Here is a 19382-nt window from a genome sequence, read left to right as displayed (position 1 = left end):
AAGAAAAATGCAGCTAAGAGCATCTCCCCACATGCTTGCAGCCCCAAATACTTGGTCTTTATCTCACCCAAGTTGAGCATCAGCATGACCTTAGAACCCCATTCAGCTCTCTCCCTTGCTTAGAACCACAGTACCCCGTGTTTTCTAGCAAATACAGAGCTCAGAGGAGAAGTCACATCTGCAGAAGGTGCAGAAGTGCAAGCAAGAGTTGCGATTTTTTCAGTAGGAGCAGGAGGCAGTTTCTATCTAGAAGACTAGAGATTTCAATAAATGGAAGTTGAAATGCATGCACTAAAACTGGAAGACTGTGAGACAACAGGACCATAGGCAACTAGTCCATACCAACTTGGACCATTGGTCCATGTAGTTCAGTATTGTCTAGATTAGAGTGATTGGTAGCTGCTATCTAGAATTTCAGGCAGGAGCCTTCACCAATATTACTTGAAGATGTCAGGGGTTGAATATGTGGCCTTGTGCATGCAATGCAGATGCTTGTTTATTGGCCTTGCTGAGTCCTGAAAAGTGTACAAAATTAGGAGGTTAATTCCAGTAGAAAGCAGAGGAAATGCTGCCTCATCCTTGAAATTGGGTGCCTCCATTTTGGTTTCTAGTGAAGAAAGGGGAACTTTCTCTTTTGGAAAGGATTCCTCAGCTTGGAAATCTGAAAATCTGTGAATGTCCCCCCCACCTCCACCTCCACAGTTCTAGATTTCACTCACCTAGTTCTAGACTACACAGTTCACCAGGGTGATTTTTGTCAAGGCAGAAAATACTGTGGGACTCCCAAGGCTACAGGTACACCTTTGGCAGTGGGACTAGACTGATTGTGACACCAAGTAAGTTTCTTAAGCCTATATTACTTCCATTGTTCAAGATAACGAAAATTCAGAATTATTTCCCCCACGTTACACACATCTGCATTCCCAAAGTGTTCCTTTCAGACCTCTGTTGTGTTCAGACCTTCCTTTCCCTCCATTGAAGTGAATGGGGCCTGCTTAGAAAACAGTAGCCGTTTACTGAAACTCATTCTGGATGGCTTCTACAATCCCAATCCTGAGGTGTTTTGTTTTTTGTTTTTCTGCGTGATAAGTGACCAGTACACCAGTTTCTAGCACCCTTGCTGGAGTTTTTGTCTTAGACTCAACCACTGTGTGGATGTTGGAGCTGGTAACAAACTCGTCTTTGGTGGTGGCTCAAGACTTCTCATCTCACCTAGTAAGTTTCATGGTGGAGATGGTGCTCCTTCAGATGACTCCTTTTTTGAGTATTTGCCCTGATTTGCTTGCACAAATCTAACATAGAGGTTAGACTATGCTTTTAATGAAGATTTGTTCTGAGTTGTTTCCAGGGAGGTTGTACAACAATGAGGATTCATCTTGATAGGCTTCCCAGTTAATCATTGGTGCATCCAAATTTTCGGTGCATATCCTCATCTCTCTTTTTTTCAAAAAAAAGGTGGATGTTTCATGTCAGTGCACTTTAAGCCTCTTTAATTATGCAAAATTAAATGCCTAATATATGCTTGAATCTCTCTCATCTGGAGGCAAGAGTACCTAGAGAGGAAAGGAATCTATGGGGCTGGGGAGATGAGGATACTTCTGCTTAGACAAAAGGATGCTGAAATGAGACTTACTTCTGAGGGAGCAGAGGGTTGCACTGGATAGGGTTGTATCCAACTCAGAGTAGACCCATTGAAGTTAGTGAACATGACTAGCTGAAGCTCATTCATTTCGGTGGGTCTCTTCTGAGAAGGCCTTAGTTGGATACAACCTATGGGTCATATCCACACAAAACATTTAAACACATGTCTTCCCTCAAAGGATCCTGGATACTTTAGTTTCATCCTCACAGAGCTACAATTCCCAGCACCCTTAACAAATGACAGTTCCCAGGTTTCTTTGGAGAAAATAATTTGCTTTCAATGTGTGTTAAATGCGCTTAAAAATATGGTGTGGATGTGACTATCATGCTTACCTTTCCTGGATTGGGATGGCCGATATTATCATTAGTTATTGTTTTTATCAAAAAATTGGTAGTGCGGAAAATCTCACTACTTTTAATTCTCTTTCTTGAATTCTGAAATTTCATGTAAATATTTTGGGGTAAGGGGAAAGAGAATTCCCCAAATCAAAATTTTAAGATTTGATATATGAATATTTAAAATTTCGAAGGACTTTTTTCCAGGCTTACCTATGTTAGATCCTGAAGTTAGAACATTTCACTGCATTCTGAGGGTCTCTAGAATTTTGCTTCAGCTGTTGCTGCAGATCTGATCCCTAAAGACTAGTCAGGAAGTCTTTTAAAAAAAGTTTTTGAAGGGCCTCCAATCACTGTGTGAATACAGCTGCAAGAAATATTATCTTTGGTAAAGGAACCATTCTGAGGGTGAATCCCAGTAAGTATCATATTTTGTGGTGGACTGAATAAGCAGGACTTGAAATGGTATGCAATTAATTGATACTTAAGAAACAAAAGAGCCCTCTTGCAGGCATAGGCAAACCATAGCTGTCAACATTTTCCTTTTTTTAAGGGAAATTCCCTTACTCCGAATAGGATTCCTCGCAAGAAAAGGGAACTGTTGACAGCTATGGGCAAACTCGGCCCTCCAGATGTTTTGGGACTACAACTCCCATCATCCCTGACCACTGGTCCTGTTAGCTAGGGATGATGGGAGTTGTAGTCCCAAAACATCTGGAGGGCTGAGTTTGCCTATGCCAGAGCCCTACTAGATTAGGCCAAAGACCCATCTAGTCCAGCATTCTGTTCTTTCAGTTTCCAACTAGATGCCCAGAAAGGGAAGCTGCCAACAGCATTCTCCCCACTTGTGATTCACAACAACTGGTACCCAGAGACATACTTGTACTATCTCTGACAACGTCGGAAGAGCATGACCATCTCGGCAATTGATTTTGTGATTACTGTGGGTTGACTAGTATGAGACTGGAATAGACCTCCCAGTCACAAGACATTCAGTGCTTAATGACTGTAGGTCAGAGAGGACAAGACCATCAGTGGGTGCTGTCCAACATGGCTATGTTTCTCCTCCACTGTTGAGAGGCATTATTGTTCTGAATCCCAGTTGCTGGCAGCCGTGGTAGAGGAGAAGTTCTGTTTGCAGGTTTCCCATCTGAACATCTGCTTGGCCACTGTGAGAATGGGATGCTGGAGTAGATCAGACTCTACAAGTGTCCCTATTTTCCAGGTACAGTCCCATATTTACAGACACCATCCTGGTTTCTGGTTTGATCCCAGAATGTTCTGGTTTCTCTTTGGACATCCCTATTTTCATCAATGAGATATAGGAGAGCATGGTAAGATGTCCCTAATTTCAATGCAGAAATTTTGGAAGGTATGGAGTTATGTGACCCCTAAGCCAAGGAGATAAGTAACTATACAACCTTTAGCAGACATCTGAAGGCAACCCTGTATATGGAAGTTTTAAAAATGTTTTATGTTTTATGATGTCTTTATATATGTTGGGAGTGTCTGGGACAACCCAATCAGATGGGTGGGGTATAAGGAATAAAATTGATGATGATGATGTCCCCAGTGCTATTTTTCTAGAAAAAGAGGTGCCTGAACTCACCAGGAACACCTCCCTTCTTCTCTTATAATGGCAATGGCGCCCACCCGAGAGATGCCAGAACTGAATTACAGCGCAGTATTACATTTGATGATGAGTTGAGAGTATGGGTGTCATGGCAGTGCCACTACAGCTGCCAGAATTCTTTGGGGAAAGCTATGCCTGTTTAAAGTGGTATCACAGTGATTTAAATGTATACTGTAAGTGTAGCCAAGGTCTGCACTGGTCAAAAATTCATTTTCGATGTATAGCCTTAGAAAGAGTGTGGCATGGAGGTTTTTCAGGAAAAGTGTCTGCACCTCAGAATTCACTACTACACCACTGGAACAGAAGTGAGGGTAATTCTATGAATCCGAAGGCATTGCCTTTCCCTCACCTCTTAGGTAATTCCACTCTCCTGTTAGATTCTTCCTTCCCTCTTGAGCAGTTTTTGTCAAGGGAAGAAACACTGTGGGTCTAGTGGCAACTTCAATAAGCTAACCTTTGGAAGTGGGACCAAACTGCTTGTAACACCACGTAAGTTTCAGCTCTTGTTTTCTACCATCTTAACCATCCACAAAATCTTTCACGCCGCACACACTTGTACCCTCCCCAAATAAATGCTGCCAAGCAGAATATTCAGGGTGAGCATCTATGAACAGATAGTATCACCATTCCCCCTTAGGGTGCTATCACCATTTTGTGGGTGAGGTTCAGTTGCATAGCAGCAAATTCAGGTTACAGGATTTAAGTGGATTTGACACTGTTGCACAACAAATTGGATTCCCCCCCCCCAAAAAAAACACACCACCCAATACTTTTTTGCACTAAGAAAATGCACTTGAAAGTGTGGATAGCAATTGCTTGGAGTGGCTTCATATAAGCCTTTATGGAGGGTAAGGCTATCAGTGGCTCCTAGCCATGATGTCCTACTGCCATTTTCAGAGGCTAGTATATGCCTCTGAATGCCAATACTGGAAATCACAAGTGCCCAAGTGCTTTTGGGTTCCCCATAATGGACATCTATTTGACCACTACTAGAAGAAGATACGCGGGTGGCACTGTGGGTTAAACCACAGAGCCTAGGACTTGTTGATCAGAAGGTCGGCAGTTCGAATCCCCGCGACGGGGTGAGCTCACGTTGTTTGGTCCCTGCTCCTGCCAACCTAGCAGTTCGAAAGCACGTCAAAGTGCAAGTAGCTAAATAGGTACCGCTCCAGCGGGAAGGTAAACAGTGTTTCTGTGCACTGCTCTGGTTTGCCAGAAGTGGCTTAGTCATGCTGGCCACATGACCCGGAAGCTGTACGCTGGCTCCCTCGGCCAATAAAGCGAGATGAGCGCCGCAACCCCAGAGTCGGTCACGACTGGACCAAATGGTCAGGGGTCCCTTTACCTTTACCTAGAAGAAGATACTGAACAAGATGGGCCTTTGACCTCATGCAGCAGCCTCTACTTATGTCATGTAACCTCCTCACAATGAATGCCCAATAAACAGGTCATCTGGAAGCAACCTTAGATTCCATCTTTTGTTAAGAATCTGGCCCTTCATTCCTGACATTCTGCTATGAAAAGCAGTACATGATAGCACCCCACTTCTAACCCACACTTGAAACCCCAAATACTTAAAATCATAGAACTGTAGAGTTGGAAGGGACCAAGAGAGTTATCTAGTCCAGCCCTCTGCAATACAGGAATTGGTTTGCCCAACATGGGGCTCAAACCCACGACCCTGGGATTTAGGGCCTCATGCTCTATCCCAGCTTTTTTGCCTTTCTTATCCAAGTTGAGCACAGAGGAAAAATAAGCCTGACCATGGTAGCCGGCAAAGAGACATCAGTCCCTCAAGAGCATCAGACATTTTTGTCAAGGCAGGAAACACTGTGGGTATACTGGTGGTTTTAACAAAATAACCTTTGGAAGTGGAACGCAACTTCTTGTGACTCCAAGTAAGTTTCAGTTATGAATTCTGCTAGAAAATAGAAGATCCTCACACACACTTGCACACACAGACACCCACAAAAAACCTTGGTTTTATCCAAGTTGAGCACAAGGGAGCAGCTAGGCTGGCAGTGCTAGTCTGCAAAGCAGCATCGTTTCCCCCAAAGGATCATTGCTCCCTTAGAGCCCTTAGAGCTGCTTACATTTCAAATAGTCAAAGTGGTTTCTTCATACTCAATAACTAGTAAAGGTTATGGGTCTTGTAGCCATCAGTGCCCACTAAACAGACATCGGCTGGCTGTAGCAAATGTCATCTCTCATTGTATGATGACAATAATAGAAACAGCTATGGGAGAGATATAGTTCTATATTTCCTGTCTTCCCAAGGCTGCTGTGTCAGTCTGTTGCAGCATAAAGAACAAGGCATCTTAGAAGCCAGCAAATATATCATTGCATGATTTGTTGTTGTTGTTGTTGTTGTTGTTGTTGTTGTTGTTGTTGTTGTTAGACTTTAAGGTTGTTGTTGTTGTTGTTTAGTTGTTTAGTTGTGTCCGACTCTTCGTGACCCCCTGGACCAGAGCATGCCAGGCACTTCTGTCTTCCTCTGCCTCCAGCAAATTGGTCAAACTCATGCTGATAGCTTCGAGAACACTGTCCAACCATCTCGTCCTCTGTCGTCCCCTTCTCCTTGTGCCCTCCATCTTTCCCAACATCAGGGTCTTCTCCAGAGAGTCTTCTCTTCTCATGAGGTGGCCAAAGTCTTGGAGCCTCAACTTCACGATCTGTCCTTCCAGTGAGCACTCAGGGCTGATTTCCTTCAGAATGGATAGGTTTGATCTTCTTGCAGTCCATGGGACTCTCAAGAGTCTTCTCCAGCACCATAATTCAAAAGCATGAATTCTTCGGCGATCAGCCTTCTTGATGGTCCAGCTCTCACTTCCATACATCACTACTGGGAAAACCATGGCTTTAACTATATGGACCTTTATTGGCAAGGTGATGTGTTTCTTGGCAAGGAGACTTTAAGGTGCCCCCCCCCAATTCCCTGTTAGTTACTATACTTTCAATTACATGCTGACAGTGTGCTAGGGGCTGTACAAGAATAGCAAAATGCTGTGGTCCCTGTCTAAAAGTCTTATAAATATTACCAATGTCAATTCCTATAAAGACAAAGATGGTCTCATACTCATTTCTTTGTAAATTCAGTTTACAAGATCCTGAGAATCTCACCTAAAGTCTTTGGAGAAGAAAGTTTCACAAGCTTGCAAGGATCAGCTTAAACTGGGTTCCATTTTTTGGGGTAGAAAATTTGGGGTTCTTTGCACTCTAAAATTTAGGAGCTTTTTGTTTTTTTAGGTGCAAAGTGTATTATATCATTTTGGTTTACAATCACAGAGCCTGTCTCGGGATCTGCATCACTGTGTGAGTTTATGTTGAAGCATAAACCACTGTGTTAATGATGGCTACAAGATTATATTTGGCTCTGGAACCAGGTTGACTGTCCAGCCTCGTAAGTCTCTTCTGTTTGCCTGAATCTGCACACCTAATGGCAAGCAGATTGCCTTTTTGGTTCCCCTTCCTTTGATTGTAGGATACTATGAAGAGAACTATTACATTATTCAGTTTGTTATTGCATTTCTGCAACCATGGGGCGAACCTTTTTGATTTTCTGGGTTTCTTGCCAAAGCATCTTTGATTGCTTCTAGGTGGAGAGACATAAAATATGAGGAGTAGAAACTTTAAGCTCATAGGGGAGCCCGTTTCATGTTAGCCTGTTCAAGCTGAACTTGATCGATTTATCAGTTCAGACTGATGCCTCTGTATTCTAGCATTATGTAACTAACAGTGGTCACCTAGATGCAGAAGTTCAGCTGGATGATAACTGGGGAAAATATATATTTCTTCTTATCTTTGCTACAGTTGCTTTACTGTAAAGGGAATGTTTGCAAAGAATTATTCAGCATGGGTATCTAAAATCCAAGAGCAAAACTTTCACCCCTTTAGTTTCATTTTTGTGCCAGCCTTCTCCTTGTTCCCAGGGCAATTTTTGTCAAGGCAGGAAACATTGTGGGTCTAGCAGTGGTCTTTACAAAGTAATCTTTGGAAGTGGAACTAGGCTGGTTGTAACTCCAAGTAAGTTTCAGCTCTTAAATTCCTCCAGTTTCGCTAGAAATAGCAGCTCTAGGTATCTTCCCTGACACTTGCACCCCCCCAATACTCAGTTTTTACTGTATGAGCACAGGAGAGCAACCAGGCAGATAGTGCTAGTCTCCAAAATAGTATCATTTCACCCAAAACATCACCATGCCCTTAACTCAGCGTTCTCCCTTGCAAGTTAGCAAATCTGACAATACTTGCAGCTAACTAGTGAGACCAAGCATTTAAAGTAAATCTCTTGCAGCCACCAGTACCCATTAAATAAACATACTTAGCTATTAGCTACACAAAAGCTCATGTGTTAAGCTTATGTTGTCTGACCATAATATAGCATAGAAATGTAGAAATCTACTGCAGGAGCTGAGTATCTTCTTTGCATAGAGAAGATTAAATCCCCGCCATTTCCATTTTAGGTCCCGGAATTTGCAAAGTGATTAGGAAATGTGAAGAACTGAATTTAAGATGGGGGGGTGAGAAATTGAGATGCTGAAATAGCAGCAAATGTGGAAAAAAGGTTCCATAGTTAGGAAGAAGTACAGGTGAACTAATGATTACAGTGGGATTTCCAACGATCTCCTTTGAAGTGGGGAATATATTTTTTTATCCTGAATCATTATGAAAAAGAAAACCTTTTATTAATCGTAGCCCTGGTCATTGGAAGAAGAAAATATAGCTAATGGGTTCAGAAAACATATCACTTCCCATTTAGCTCAGCATTCAGTTTCCAGCAATGGCCCTGAACTGTAAATAAACCCAAAATGGTTTTACTCAAAGGATTAAGGGATTAACAGGGCTGCAAATGAGGCAGACAGTGTATTCCAACATCAGACTGCATTGGAAACAGTGGAAATATATAGATAACTTCCCACTCTGTTACAACATTAGACTTTCGGGCAGAACAACAGAAGGAGCAGGCCAGGGCAGATAGGCAGGTTCATTGATGCCACCTAGAAGAATGGTTTGTATGCAAAGTATTTTCCAATATGCAGATGGCCACAGATGTTGCACTGTATGTGTTTATTCCGGGGTTTCCCAAACTTGGGTCTCCAGCTGTTTTTGGACTACAACTCGCATCATCCCTATCTAGCACGACCAGTGGTCAGGGATGATGGGAATTGTAGTCCAAAAACAGCTGGAGATCCAGGTTTGGGGAACTGTGGTTTACACTAAAGTGAAAATCACAATGTGGAATAAGGTCAGAAGATGACATTTGGATCTGGGACAAGACTGCTTGTCCTGCCCTGTAAGTTTGTTTTGTTTCCTTGAAAATAACCACACAGACAAAATATAACCCCTCCTTTCACCATTCCTCTCTTAGGGCTTTTTTGCACCCCCGTTTGCCCATCTGCTTTCCCCTGGGGAAACCTGATCTTTAGTGTGGAATTGGCACAAGCAGCATTGATGTTTCCAGGAATTGCAGTTCAAATGTAGAACTAAAGAGCAGGTTTTCTGTGTTGAAGTGGCAGAAGTGTGGGCAAGCCCTCCGTTTCATTCTTGCACCAGTCTTCTTATATGCTGGACTCTTTTTTTGTTAAGGCAGGAAGCACTGTGAGTATACTAGTGGCTCTTACAAGCTAACCTTTGGAAGTGGAACTAAACTGGTTGTGTCTCCAAGTAAGTTTCAGCTGTTGACTCCTTCCATTCTGCAGGAAAGTAGATTCATAGGAATATCACCCAAGACTCTTGCACCTGCAAGTAGAGATGGGTGTTGAATTCTTCCCAGTTTGCATTTATAGACAAATCTACCTAATTAGCACATCCTAAAGCAGTGTGTGAACTGAAACACAAGCATCCTTTGAAAGGAGCACTGTTTCAAAATTTGCAACCGAGTACCAGTATGAATATTCATGGTAAAGTGTGAGTAAAAAACACAGGCAGTCTCCTTCAGCATTTGATTGTATTGGAAACAATTGGGAACATATGGCTAACTTTTCATGCTACTACAGTGCTGGACTTAGAGGCAGGCCAGGTAGGAATTACCACTGATGTGGTCCAGAAGTGTTGTTCTTTGTGCAAAGTATTCTCCAATATGTGCACTTCCCCCTTATGTTGAATTGTATGAGTTTATGCTAAAGGGGAAATCACTGTGTAAATTTTGGAAACAAGGTGACATTTGGATCTGGGACAAAGTTGCTTGTTGTGCCACGTAAGTTTGTTTTGTTTGCTCAAAAGCAGCTACATTCCCCCCAAATTCAGTTAATTCATTCCTTTTCTGTTTTGCTTGCATTATTGCTTTAAAAAGGTTGGCTTCCAGTGCAATATTTTCCAGTAGTCCCTTTATAAAGGTAAAGGTAAAGGTACCCCTGCCCGTACGGGCCAGTCTTGGCAGACTCTGGGGTTGTGCGCCCATCTCACTCAAGAGGCCGAGGGCCAGCGCTGTCCGAAGACACTTCCGGGTCACGTGGCCAGCGTGACAAGCTGCATCTGGCGAGCCAGCGCAGCACACGGAACACCGTTTACCTTCCCGCTAGAAAGCGGTCCCTATTTATCTACTTGCACCCGAAGGTGCTTTCGAACTGCTAGGTTGGCAGGCGCTGGGACCGAACAACGGGAGTGCAACCCGCCACAGGGATTCGAACTGCCGACCTTTCGATCGGCAAGTCCTAGGCGCTGAGGCTTTAACCCACAGCGCCACCTGCGTCCCTCAGTCCCTTTATACTTTTCCATAAAAATAGAAATAAATGATCCATGTGCAGCAGAGATGAAATAAATATTGAAGGAAATTCACTAGTGAAGATTTAGATGGCCAGAGTCCTTTTCTCAATCATTTTATTATTGTTTGGGCTTGTGAGCATTTCACCCATGGGGGGAGTTAAGTAAAAGGCAGCTATGCCTTGGATTCTGTAAGTTGATACGGCATATTGTCATCCTACAATGCTTCCACACATTTTAGATTACAAAGTAGTTCTCTGTGTGGGATTTCAAAAATAGAAACTGAAAAAGATTTCAAATTTTGTGGTCCCACTTAAACATGGTTAAAGGTTTGAATCTGGTCATGTAGTTAAGAACTTTCTGTCTTCTTTACTGAGAACAGAAGAGGTAAATCAACCAGCCCAGGAAGATTATTATTTTTAATTTTTTAAAAAATGAATTGTCTATAGCTCTGCAAGAAACACTATGGAGTTTTTCTTTTGTAATGGAGGAGAAAGTTATCATGATGGCTATGTGCCACCTTCAATATGAGAGGAAGTACAGTATGTCTCTGAATATCAGTTACTGAGTTCAGAAGTCAGAAAGTGCTCTGGTACTGTTTGCGATTGAGCACTGTGAGACCAGGATGCAAGACTAGATGGTCTGTTGACCTGATGCAACAGAGCTCTTCATACATTTTCCATCACAGCGATCAAATCTAACTAAAATGCAATCTGCTTTTTAAAAATATCTCTACCCAATTCCCAACAATTCTACTTGCTTCAAGGCACAATGACAGGTTAGCAGCAATCATCCCACCTCTGCTACAATCTCAGACAGAATGCATGAATGCCATGTGGTTGCAAAAGTGTAGAGAAATGTGACTTTAGATTTATGGCAGGAACAGTTCCATAATTTCAGTCATGGGGACTAGAGACTTACTTTTTAAAAAAGAAAGAAAGCTGAGATGGGAACCACTAAAATGGGGAGGACTTTATTGTCAAGGCAGGAAGCACTGTGGGTCTGGCAGTGGCTATACTAAGTTCACCTTTGGAAGTGGAACGAAGCTGGTTGTGACACCAAGTAAGTTTTAGCCTTAATTCATTTCATTTTGTGATTGTGGGAGATCACGATCCCCTTCCCTAACTAAAGACAACCAATTAAACTGGTCTGATATACAATGCAGGGCTAGTCCATAGAGCAGCTTCCTCTAAACTTGAACTCTGCAGGCGCTTTGGACTACAACTCCCATCAACCTCAGCCAGTCCCTGGTCTTTCAGTCCCCTGGTCTTGTATTTGTGTTGGGTGCAGCAATTCAGGATACTCTTCCCAGTTCATTTTCAGAAACCTCTACCACTGCCCCCAGTTATATCCCATGCAAATGTAGCAAACATCCATACAACATCTCATAATGGTGTATAGATCAGCTTGACAGTCTTAGAAACTTTCCTCTCTTCACACTTGGTAGATGTAGCAAATCTTGAGTTTATGTTAAGGTGAAGAACACAGTGAGGAGCTCTGGTGAGAAGGTGACATTTGGATCAGGAACGAGATTGACTGTCCTGCCCAGTAAGTCTGACTTTATTTGTCCAGTTCTTCAAATGTGACGGCAGACAGAATTTATTTTCCATTTCTTTCCTCCTTCTGCCCCTCTTCTTTGTGGCAGGATACCATCAAAGGTAGAATAATTTCCTACTCTTTTGTTTATTTTTATTGCATTGTTGTCACGGGTCACATCCACACCACAAATTATATGGACTTTAATTATATACCACTTTAACAGTCATGGTTTCCCCTGAAGAAACTCGGGAAAGGTTTCTTAGTTTGTTAAGGGGTGCTGACCACAAAGACCAAGAGTTTCAAGCACCCTTAACAAATGATAGTCCCCAGGATTCTCTATGTCTGGCATAATGGTACTTTAAACATATGTCAGGGATGTGACCATGGGAAGAACCCCTTCTTGGGTTTTCTCCCGCAGGCACCCAAATATCTTGAACCACAAGTCAAAGTGGATAAATCTGTCCATTTTTATTTATTTCTCTTTCCATTCTGCAGGAAAGTAGCATCATAAGAATATCACCCAAGACTCTTGCACCTGCAAGTAGAGATGGGTGTTGAATTCTGCCCAGTTTGCATTTGTAGACAAATTGAACTAATTTGCACATCCTAAAGCAGTGTGTGAACAGAAACACAAGCATCCTTTGAAAGGAGCACTGCTTCAAAAATTGCAACCAAGTACCAGTATGAATATTCATGGTAAAGTGTGAGTAAAAAACACAGGCAGTCTCCTTCAGCGTTTGATTGTATTGGAAACAATGGGAAGATATGGCTAACTTTTCATGCTACTACAATGTTAGACCTAGAGGCAGGGCAGGTAGGAATTACCACTGATGTGGCCCAGAAGTGTTGTTCTTTGTGCAAAGTATTCTCCAATATGTGCACTCTCACATATGTTGCATTGTATGAGTTTATGCTAAAGGGGAAATCACTGTGTAAATTTTGGAAACAAGGTGACATTTGGATCTGGGACAAAGTTGCTTGTCGTGCCACGTAAGTTTGTTTTGTTTGCTCAAAAGCAGCTACATTCCCCTCAAAATCATTCATTCATTTTCTGTTTTGCTTGCATTATTGCTTTTAAAAGGTCATCTTCCAGTGCAATATTTTCCAGTAGTCTCTTTATACTTTTCCATAAAAATATAAATAAATGAACCATGTGCAGCGGAGCTGAAATAAATATTGAAGAAAATTCACTAGTGGAGATTTAGATGGCCAGAGACCTTTTCTCAATAATTTTATTATTGTTTGGGCTTGTGAACATTTCACCCATGGGGGGAGTTAAGAGGAAGGCAGCTATGCCTTGGATTCTGTAAGTTGATATGGCATATTGTCATCTTACAATGCTTCCACACATTTTAGATTACAAAGTATTTCTCTGTGTAGGATTTCAAAAATAGAAACTGAAAATGATTTCAAATTTTGTGGCCCCACTTAAACGCAGTTATAAGTTTGAATCTGGTCATGTAGTTAAGAACTTTCTGTCTTGTGTTCTGAGAACAGAAGAGGTAAATCAACCAGTCCAGGAAGATCATTATTTTTAATTTTTTAAAAATGAGTTGTCTATAGCTCTGCAAGAAACACTATGGAGTTGTTGTTTTGTAATGGAGGAGAAGGCTATCATGATGGCTATGTGCCACCTTCAATATGAGAGGAAGTACAGTATGTCTCTGAATATCAGTTACTGAGTTCAGAAGTCAGAAAGTGCTCTGGTACTGTTTGAGATTGGGCACTGTGAGACCAGGATGCAAGACGAGATGGTCTGTTGACCTGATGCAACAGAGCTCTTCATACATTCTCCATCACAGCGATCAAATCTAACGAAAATGCAATCTGCTTTTTAAAAATATCTCTACCCAATTCCCAACAATTCTACTTGCTTCAAGGCACAATGACAGGTTAGCAGCAATCATCCCACCTCGGCTACAATCCCAGACAGAATACATGAATGTCATGTGGTTGCAGAAGTGTAGAGAAACATGACTTTAGATTTACGGTTCCATAATTTCAGTCATGGGGACTAGAGACTTACTTTTTAAAAAAGAAAGAAAGCTGAGATGGGAACCACTAAAACGGGGAGGACTTTATTGTCAAGGCAGGAAGCACTGTGGGTATGGCAGTGGCTTCACTAAGCTCACCTTTGGAAGTGGAACGAAGCTGGTTGTGACACCAAGTAAGTTTTAGCCTTTAATTCATTTCATTATGTGACTGTGAGCGATCACAATCCCCTTCCCTAACCAAAGACAACCAATTAAACTTGGTCTGATATACAATGCAGGGCTAGTCCATAGAGCAGCTTCCTCTAAACTTGAACTCTGCAGGCGCTTTGGACTACAACTCCCATCAACCTCAGCCAGTCCCTGGTCTTTCAGTCCCCTGGTCTTGTATTTGTGTTGGGTGCAGCAATTCAGGATACTCTTCCCAGTTCATTTTCAGAAACCTCTACCACTGCCCCCAGTTATATCCCATAAAAATGTAGCAAACATCCATACAACATCTCAAAATGGTGTATAGTTCAGCTTGACAATCTTAGAAACTTCCCTCTCTTCACACTTGGTAGATGTAGCAATTCTTGAGTTTATGTTAAGGTGAAGAACACAGTGAGGAGCTCTGGTGAGAAGGTGACATTTGGATCAGGAACGAGATTGACTGTCCTACCCAGTAAGTCTGACTTTATTTGTCCAGTTCTTCAAATGTGACGGCAGACAGAATATATTTTCCATTTCTTTCCTCCCTGTGCCCCTCTTCTTTGTGGCAGGATACCATCAAAGGTAGCATAATTTTCTACTCTTTCATTTATTTTTATTGCATTGTTGTCACGGGTCACATCCACACCACAAATTATATGGACCCTTAGACCACTTTAACAGTTATGGCTTCCCCTGAAGAAATTCGGGGAAGGTTTCTTAGTTTGTTAAGGGGTGCTGACCACAAAGACCAAGAGTTTCAAGCACCCTTAAAAAATGATAGTTCCCTGGATTCTCCATGTCTGACATAATGGTTCTTTAAACATATGTCAGGGATGCGACCATGGGAAGAACCCTTCATGGGTTTTCTCCCTCAGGCACCCAAATATTTTGAACCACCAAATCTGAAACTTGAAGCTGTTAGCAAGTTGAAATAGAAAAATCTGTCCATTTTTATTTATTTCTCTTTCTTCCAATCTTAGATCCTGTCCTCCACATTTCTAAATCAGTTTGATTCCTCCTGAAAACTCACCAGCATTTAAGTGCAAATTTCTCCTTACACAGTTTATACTTATTTTTGTCTAATAAACACATTTTTGCCAATTGTATTTTCCCTAATATTTATATTTTCCCTAATATAATGCATTTTGTGTGTTGTTTTCATTACTATATGCAGCTTTATGCAAACTTAGCCTAGCATATGCATTTTTGCATATATTACTTGACAGGAGAACTGCATTGCAAAATTTGGAGAGAAGCGTGAATTTTGAAGGATGGAAGTGTATTGCTTTACATATTGCTTTAGAAAGTGCAAATCATGTAAACACACCTTTAAATGTGAATTGCATTGAATTTATCCCTTATCCCTGAATGTAAGAAGGGTTGAGAAATTATAGATCACTTGTTTTCTCTCCCCCTCATATGTCTTGCTCTTTTCCCATACCTATGGCCCCACTGTCACAGGCACAGAAAATACAAATTTTCTTTGTATTTGAGTGCAAAACTATATAATTCACACTTATTGAATTTCCATAAGGCTTTTTTAAAAAATCATGAATCGATGCAGACATGTAAAGAGGTGAAGTTAAGATTGGGAAAATTAGAAACTAGGAGAAACTGAAATTGACATCGCATTGTTGGTGTTTCACCCGCTATGTACCTCTGTTGCTCCTCCCACTTTTGCTTTGGTCCCACCCACTTTATGCCTCTGGCCTCACCCACCACTGGCCTGGAAAGTTGGCCATCAGGGAATGTGATTCTTGGGCTGAAAACATGGATAGTTGATATACAGGTGAATGTTTCTGAGAGAGGAGGTAGTCCCTGAGTGTCCTAGACACACCTGCTGGGTTTTTGTTATGGCCTGTATGACTGTGAATAGCGGAGGCTCCAATTACAAAATCACTTTTGGAAAAGGAACGAGATTAATTGTAGAGCCAAGTAAGTCATTTTCAATCTATGAAAAACATGAGTGTGTATTTTGTATGTGCTCAGTATGCCCTCCAGCCAAGAGAAATTTCATTTCAAAAGATGCATTCTGGTTCGGACTGAAAGTTCCATCTAATCCAGTGTTGGAGGACCTGTGGCCATCAAGATATCATTGGACTCCAGCTCCCATCATCCCCAACCAGATGGCTACTGGCCTGGGTGATGGGAGCTGTAGTTCGACAACATCTAAATGGCTGCAGACCCCCCACTCCTGCAAAATGAGACCTCCAAGGATGATAGAGAGCTCCCTGCTTCCACCTGCAAAGGTGCTTTCCCCAGAATGCTCCTTCTGTTTCTGCTTCCTCCATGGAAATTGAGTGTTTCAGGCATGGGACGTGCTAAATGCTAACTTGCCACTTCTGTGGAAATTGGAGAAGGGCTGTAGCTCAGTTGTAGAGCATCTGCTTTGCATGCAGAAGGTCCCTGGTTCAATCCCCAGCACCTCTGGGAAGGACTGGGCACCTTCTGAAAGCCTGGAGAGCTATTGTCAATCAGTGTAGTCAACCAAGTGTTGCACTATATCTTCCATCATCCCTCATTGTTGGCCATCCTGGTTGGGACTACTGGAAACTGGACCCCAGTAATGTTTGTAGAGACACATTCCCCATCTGTGGTGTGGATAATTCTGAGCTAGATGGACCAATACTGGAATAAGGTAGCTCCTGCATTTCTAGGAGTGTGGGCAATGTGTTCTATAGTCTCTCTGTTGTCTAATTGACACCAGAGCAGTAGATGTCAAGAGTCTTTTATTTGTGATCTGCTCCCTATCAAATCCCACCAGAAATGCTGGCTGTGTGGTGCCTTTCCACTACAGCAAGTGTGAGGAACCTTTGACCCTCCATAGGTTGCTGAACTACAGCTCCCATCTTCTCTGGCCATTGACTATGCTTGGTGGGGCTGACAGAAGTTGTAGTTCGGCAATATTTGGTGGGCCAAAGATTCCCCATGCCTGCACTGCAGCACAGTCAGCCTCCTGGTAGATCTTTTTTGTGACAGAACATGCTGCTTTGGTTTCCAGCAAGGGCAAAACACACCTGCTGGGTTTTTGCTATGGCTAATCTTACTGTGTGAATACCGGGAACTTCAAGTTGGTTTTCGGGAAAGGAACAAGATTAGTGGTGGAGCCAAGTAAGTAATGTAAGCTACTTTCTAGAAGTAGATTATACAGGTAGCCTTGCTGGATCCATTAAGGTTGCAGTTCTAACCATACTTACTGGATACACCCCACTGAATTCAATGGGACTTACTTCTGAATCGTCATGTTTGGGATTGTGCTGTTAGCCAAATATTCTGTTTCTGCCTCCACAGCTTACAGAAATTACTTGAAGGTTCCCTTGTTGTTTGCCCCTAGGAAAAATCATTTTCACTCCTCTTCAGATTGAGTTCCTCCTATGAGTTGGAGTCCCCTTCAGCTCTTGGTTTTGTGTGATTCTTGAGCCTGGGCAGTTTTTGTCAAAGCAGGAAACATTGTGGGGATGGCGGTAGCAGCAGGAAGGTAACCTTTGGAAAGGGGACTAAACTGGTTGTGACACCAAGTAAGTTTTAGCCTTTGATTCATTTCATTTTGGGACTGTGAGTGATCGGGATTGCCTTCCCTAACCAAAGACAACCAATTAAACTTGGTCAGATATACAATGCAGGGCTAATCTATAGAGCAGCTTCCTCCAAACTTGAACTCTGCAGGTGCTTTGGACTACAACTCCCATTAACCTCAGCCAGCACAGCCAATCATCAGGGATGATGGGAGTCGTAGTCTACTATCATCTGGGAGACACCAGGTGCCCCATGATCGCTGCCCTATATGATCCCTTAGCACCTTCTCCTCCTAAGTCTGCCCCTGGGTCGCTTTTTGTCAAGGCAGGGAACACTGTGGCTATATCAGTGGATCCTGGAAAGTAGCTTTTGGAAGTGGAACCCGACTGGTGGTGACACCAAGTAAGTTTCAGCCCTTAATCCCTTTTGTTTGGGATGGATGGCGATTGGGAATACTATTCCCTGCACAAATCCCACATGCAAAACTTTGACTTATACAATCGTATGAAAATTGAACTCAGAGATGCAGCGTCAATCCCTAGAGCAGCAGTCTCTAACCATGTGTCCTCCAGGTGCTGTTGGACTACAACTCCCATCAGACCTAGACACAATATCTAAGGGTCAAGGATGATGGGAGTTGTAGTCCAACATCATCTGCAGAGCCACAGGTCTCCCCACCCCTTGTTCTCGAGGTTTTTGAGTGACATTGAATGACTGTGGGGAAACAATGCAAACAAGGTGGTCTTTGGTAAAGGGACCGTCCTGAAAGTGAATCCCAGTAAGTATCATGGTTCATATTATTTGTTCATGATATCAAATCCAGAGTGTGGTGTTGGTGATGGTGAGAGTTACTAATAGTTAAGGGCTGCAGTTAAGGGCAGCTATGGATGAATCAGTGATAACAACATCAACAATCCTATGGTTACATGAAACATACTCAATAAACACACAAGACGTAACCGGCTGTACTTTTGAATAAATAAGATATACTATTCATTGTATCAAATCGTAGATTTCAACGGAAGTCTCATAAAGTTCAACAAAAAAAGCAGAAGACCTAGTGGATCAGTTCATTCTCTAGTCAGTTCATGCGTAAGGTCCATACATATATAAGTATTCCACCTGTCTGTTCATAGAGTCCAATAATCCACATGAAGGGTTGTTACAGTTCCATAGAATCCTTTCACAGAGTCTAAGACAAGGATTTCCGGAATATTAGCCTTGTTTCACCATCCTAGGCTTCAACCACTACTATGCTATAAGATCCACTATCCTGTAATATTGCATATGAGCCTGTTCTACTGATGTGGAACTGTAACAACTCTTTACATGTGGAACTTTATGAGATTTCCATTGAAATCTACAATTTGATACAATGAATAGTATACCTTATTTATTCGAAAGTACAGCCAGCTACGTCTTTGTGTGTTTGTTGATGAATCAATGATGACTGTGAATTTTCTAGAAGCAAAGACTACTGGGGGAAGGAAAGCCTTTTCTGCCTACTGCCCTGCACTGCCATTTTGAAAATACTAGACTTTAACCTTGACCATGAGAATGTAATTGTTTTATTTCAGGGTGGGGAAGCTGTGACCCTGCAGATGTTTCTGGGCTGCAGCTCCCACCCCTGACCATTCAACACCCCAAACAGTGTTGATCCATAGATCCATAGATTTCCTAACCTTGTGCCAGGTATTGTTGGACTACAACTCCCATGAGACCTAGCTGCCATGCCCAAGGGTCAAGGGAGTTATACTCCAACACCATCTGGCAAGACATAGGCTCCCTGGCCCTCTTCTAGAGGTTTTTGAGAGACTTTGAATCACTGTGGGAAT

This window comes from Podarcis muralis, chromosome 13 (assembly GCF_964188315.1).
Source record: "Podarcis muralis chromosome 13, rPodMur119.hap1.1, whole genome shotgun sequence".
Taxonomy (NCBI): Eukaryota; Metazoa; Chordata; class Lepidosauria; order Squamata; family Lacertidae; genus Podarcis; species Podarcis muralis.
This window is presented reverse-complemented; position numbering follows the sequence as displayed.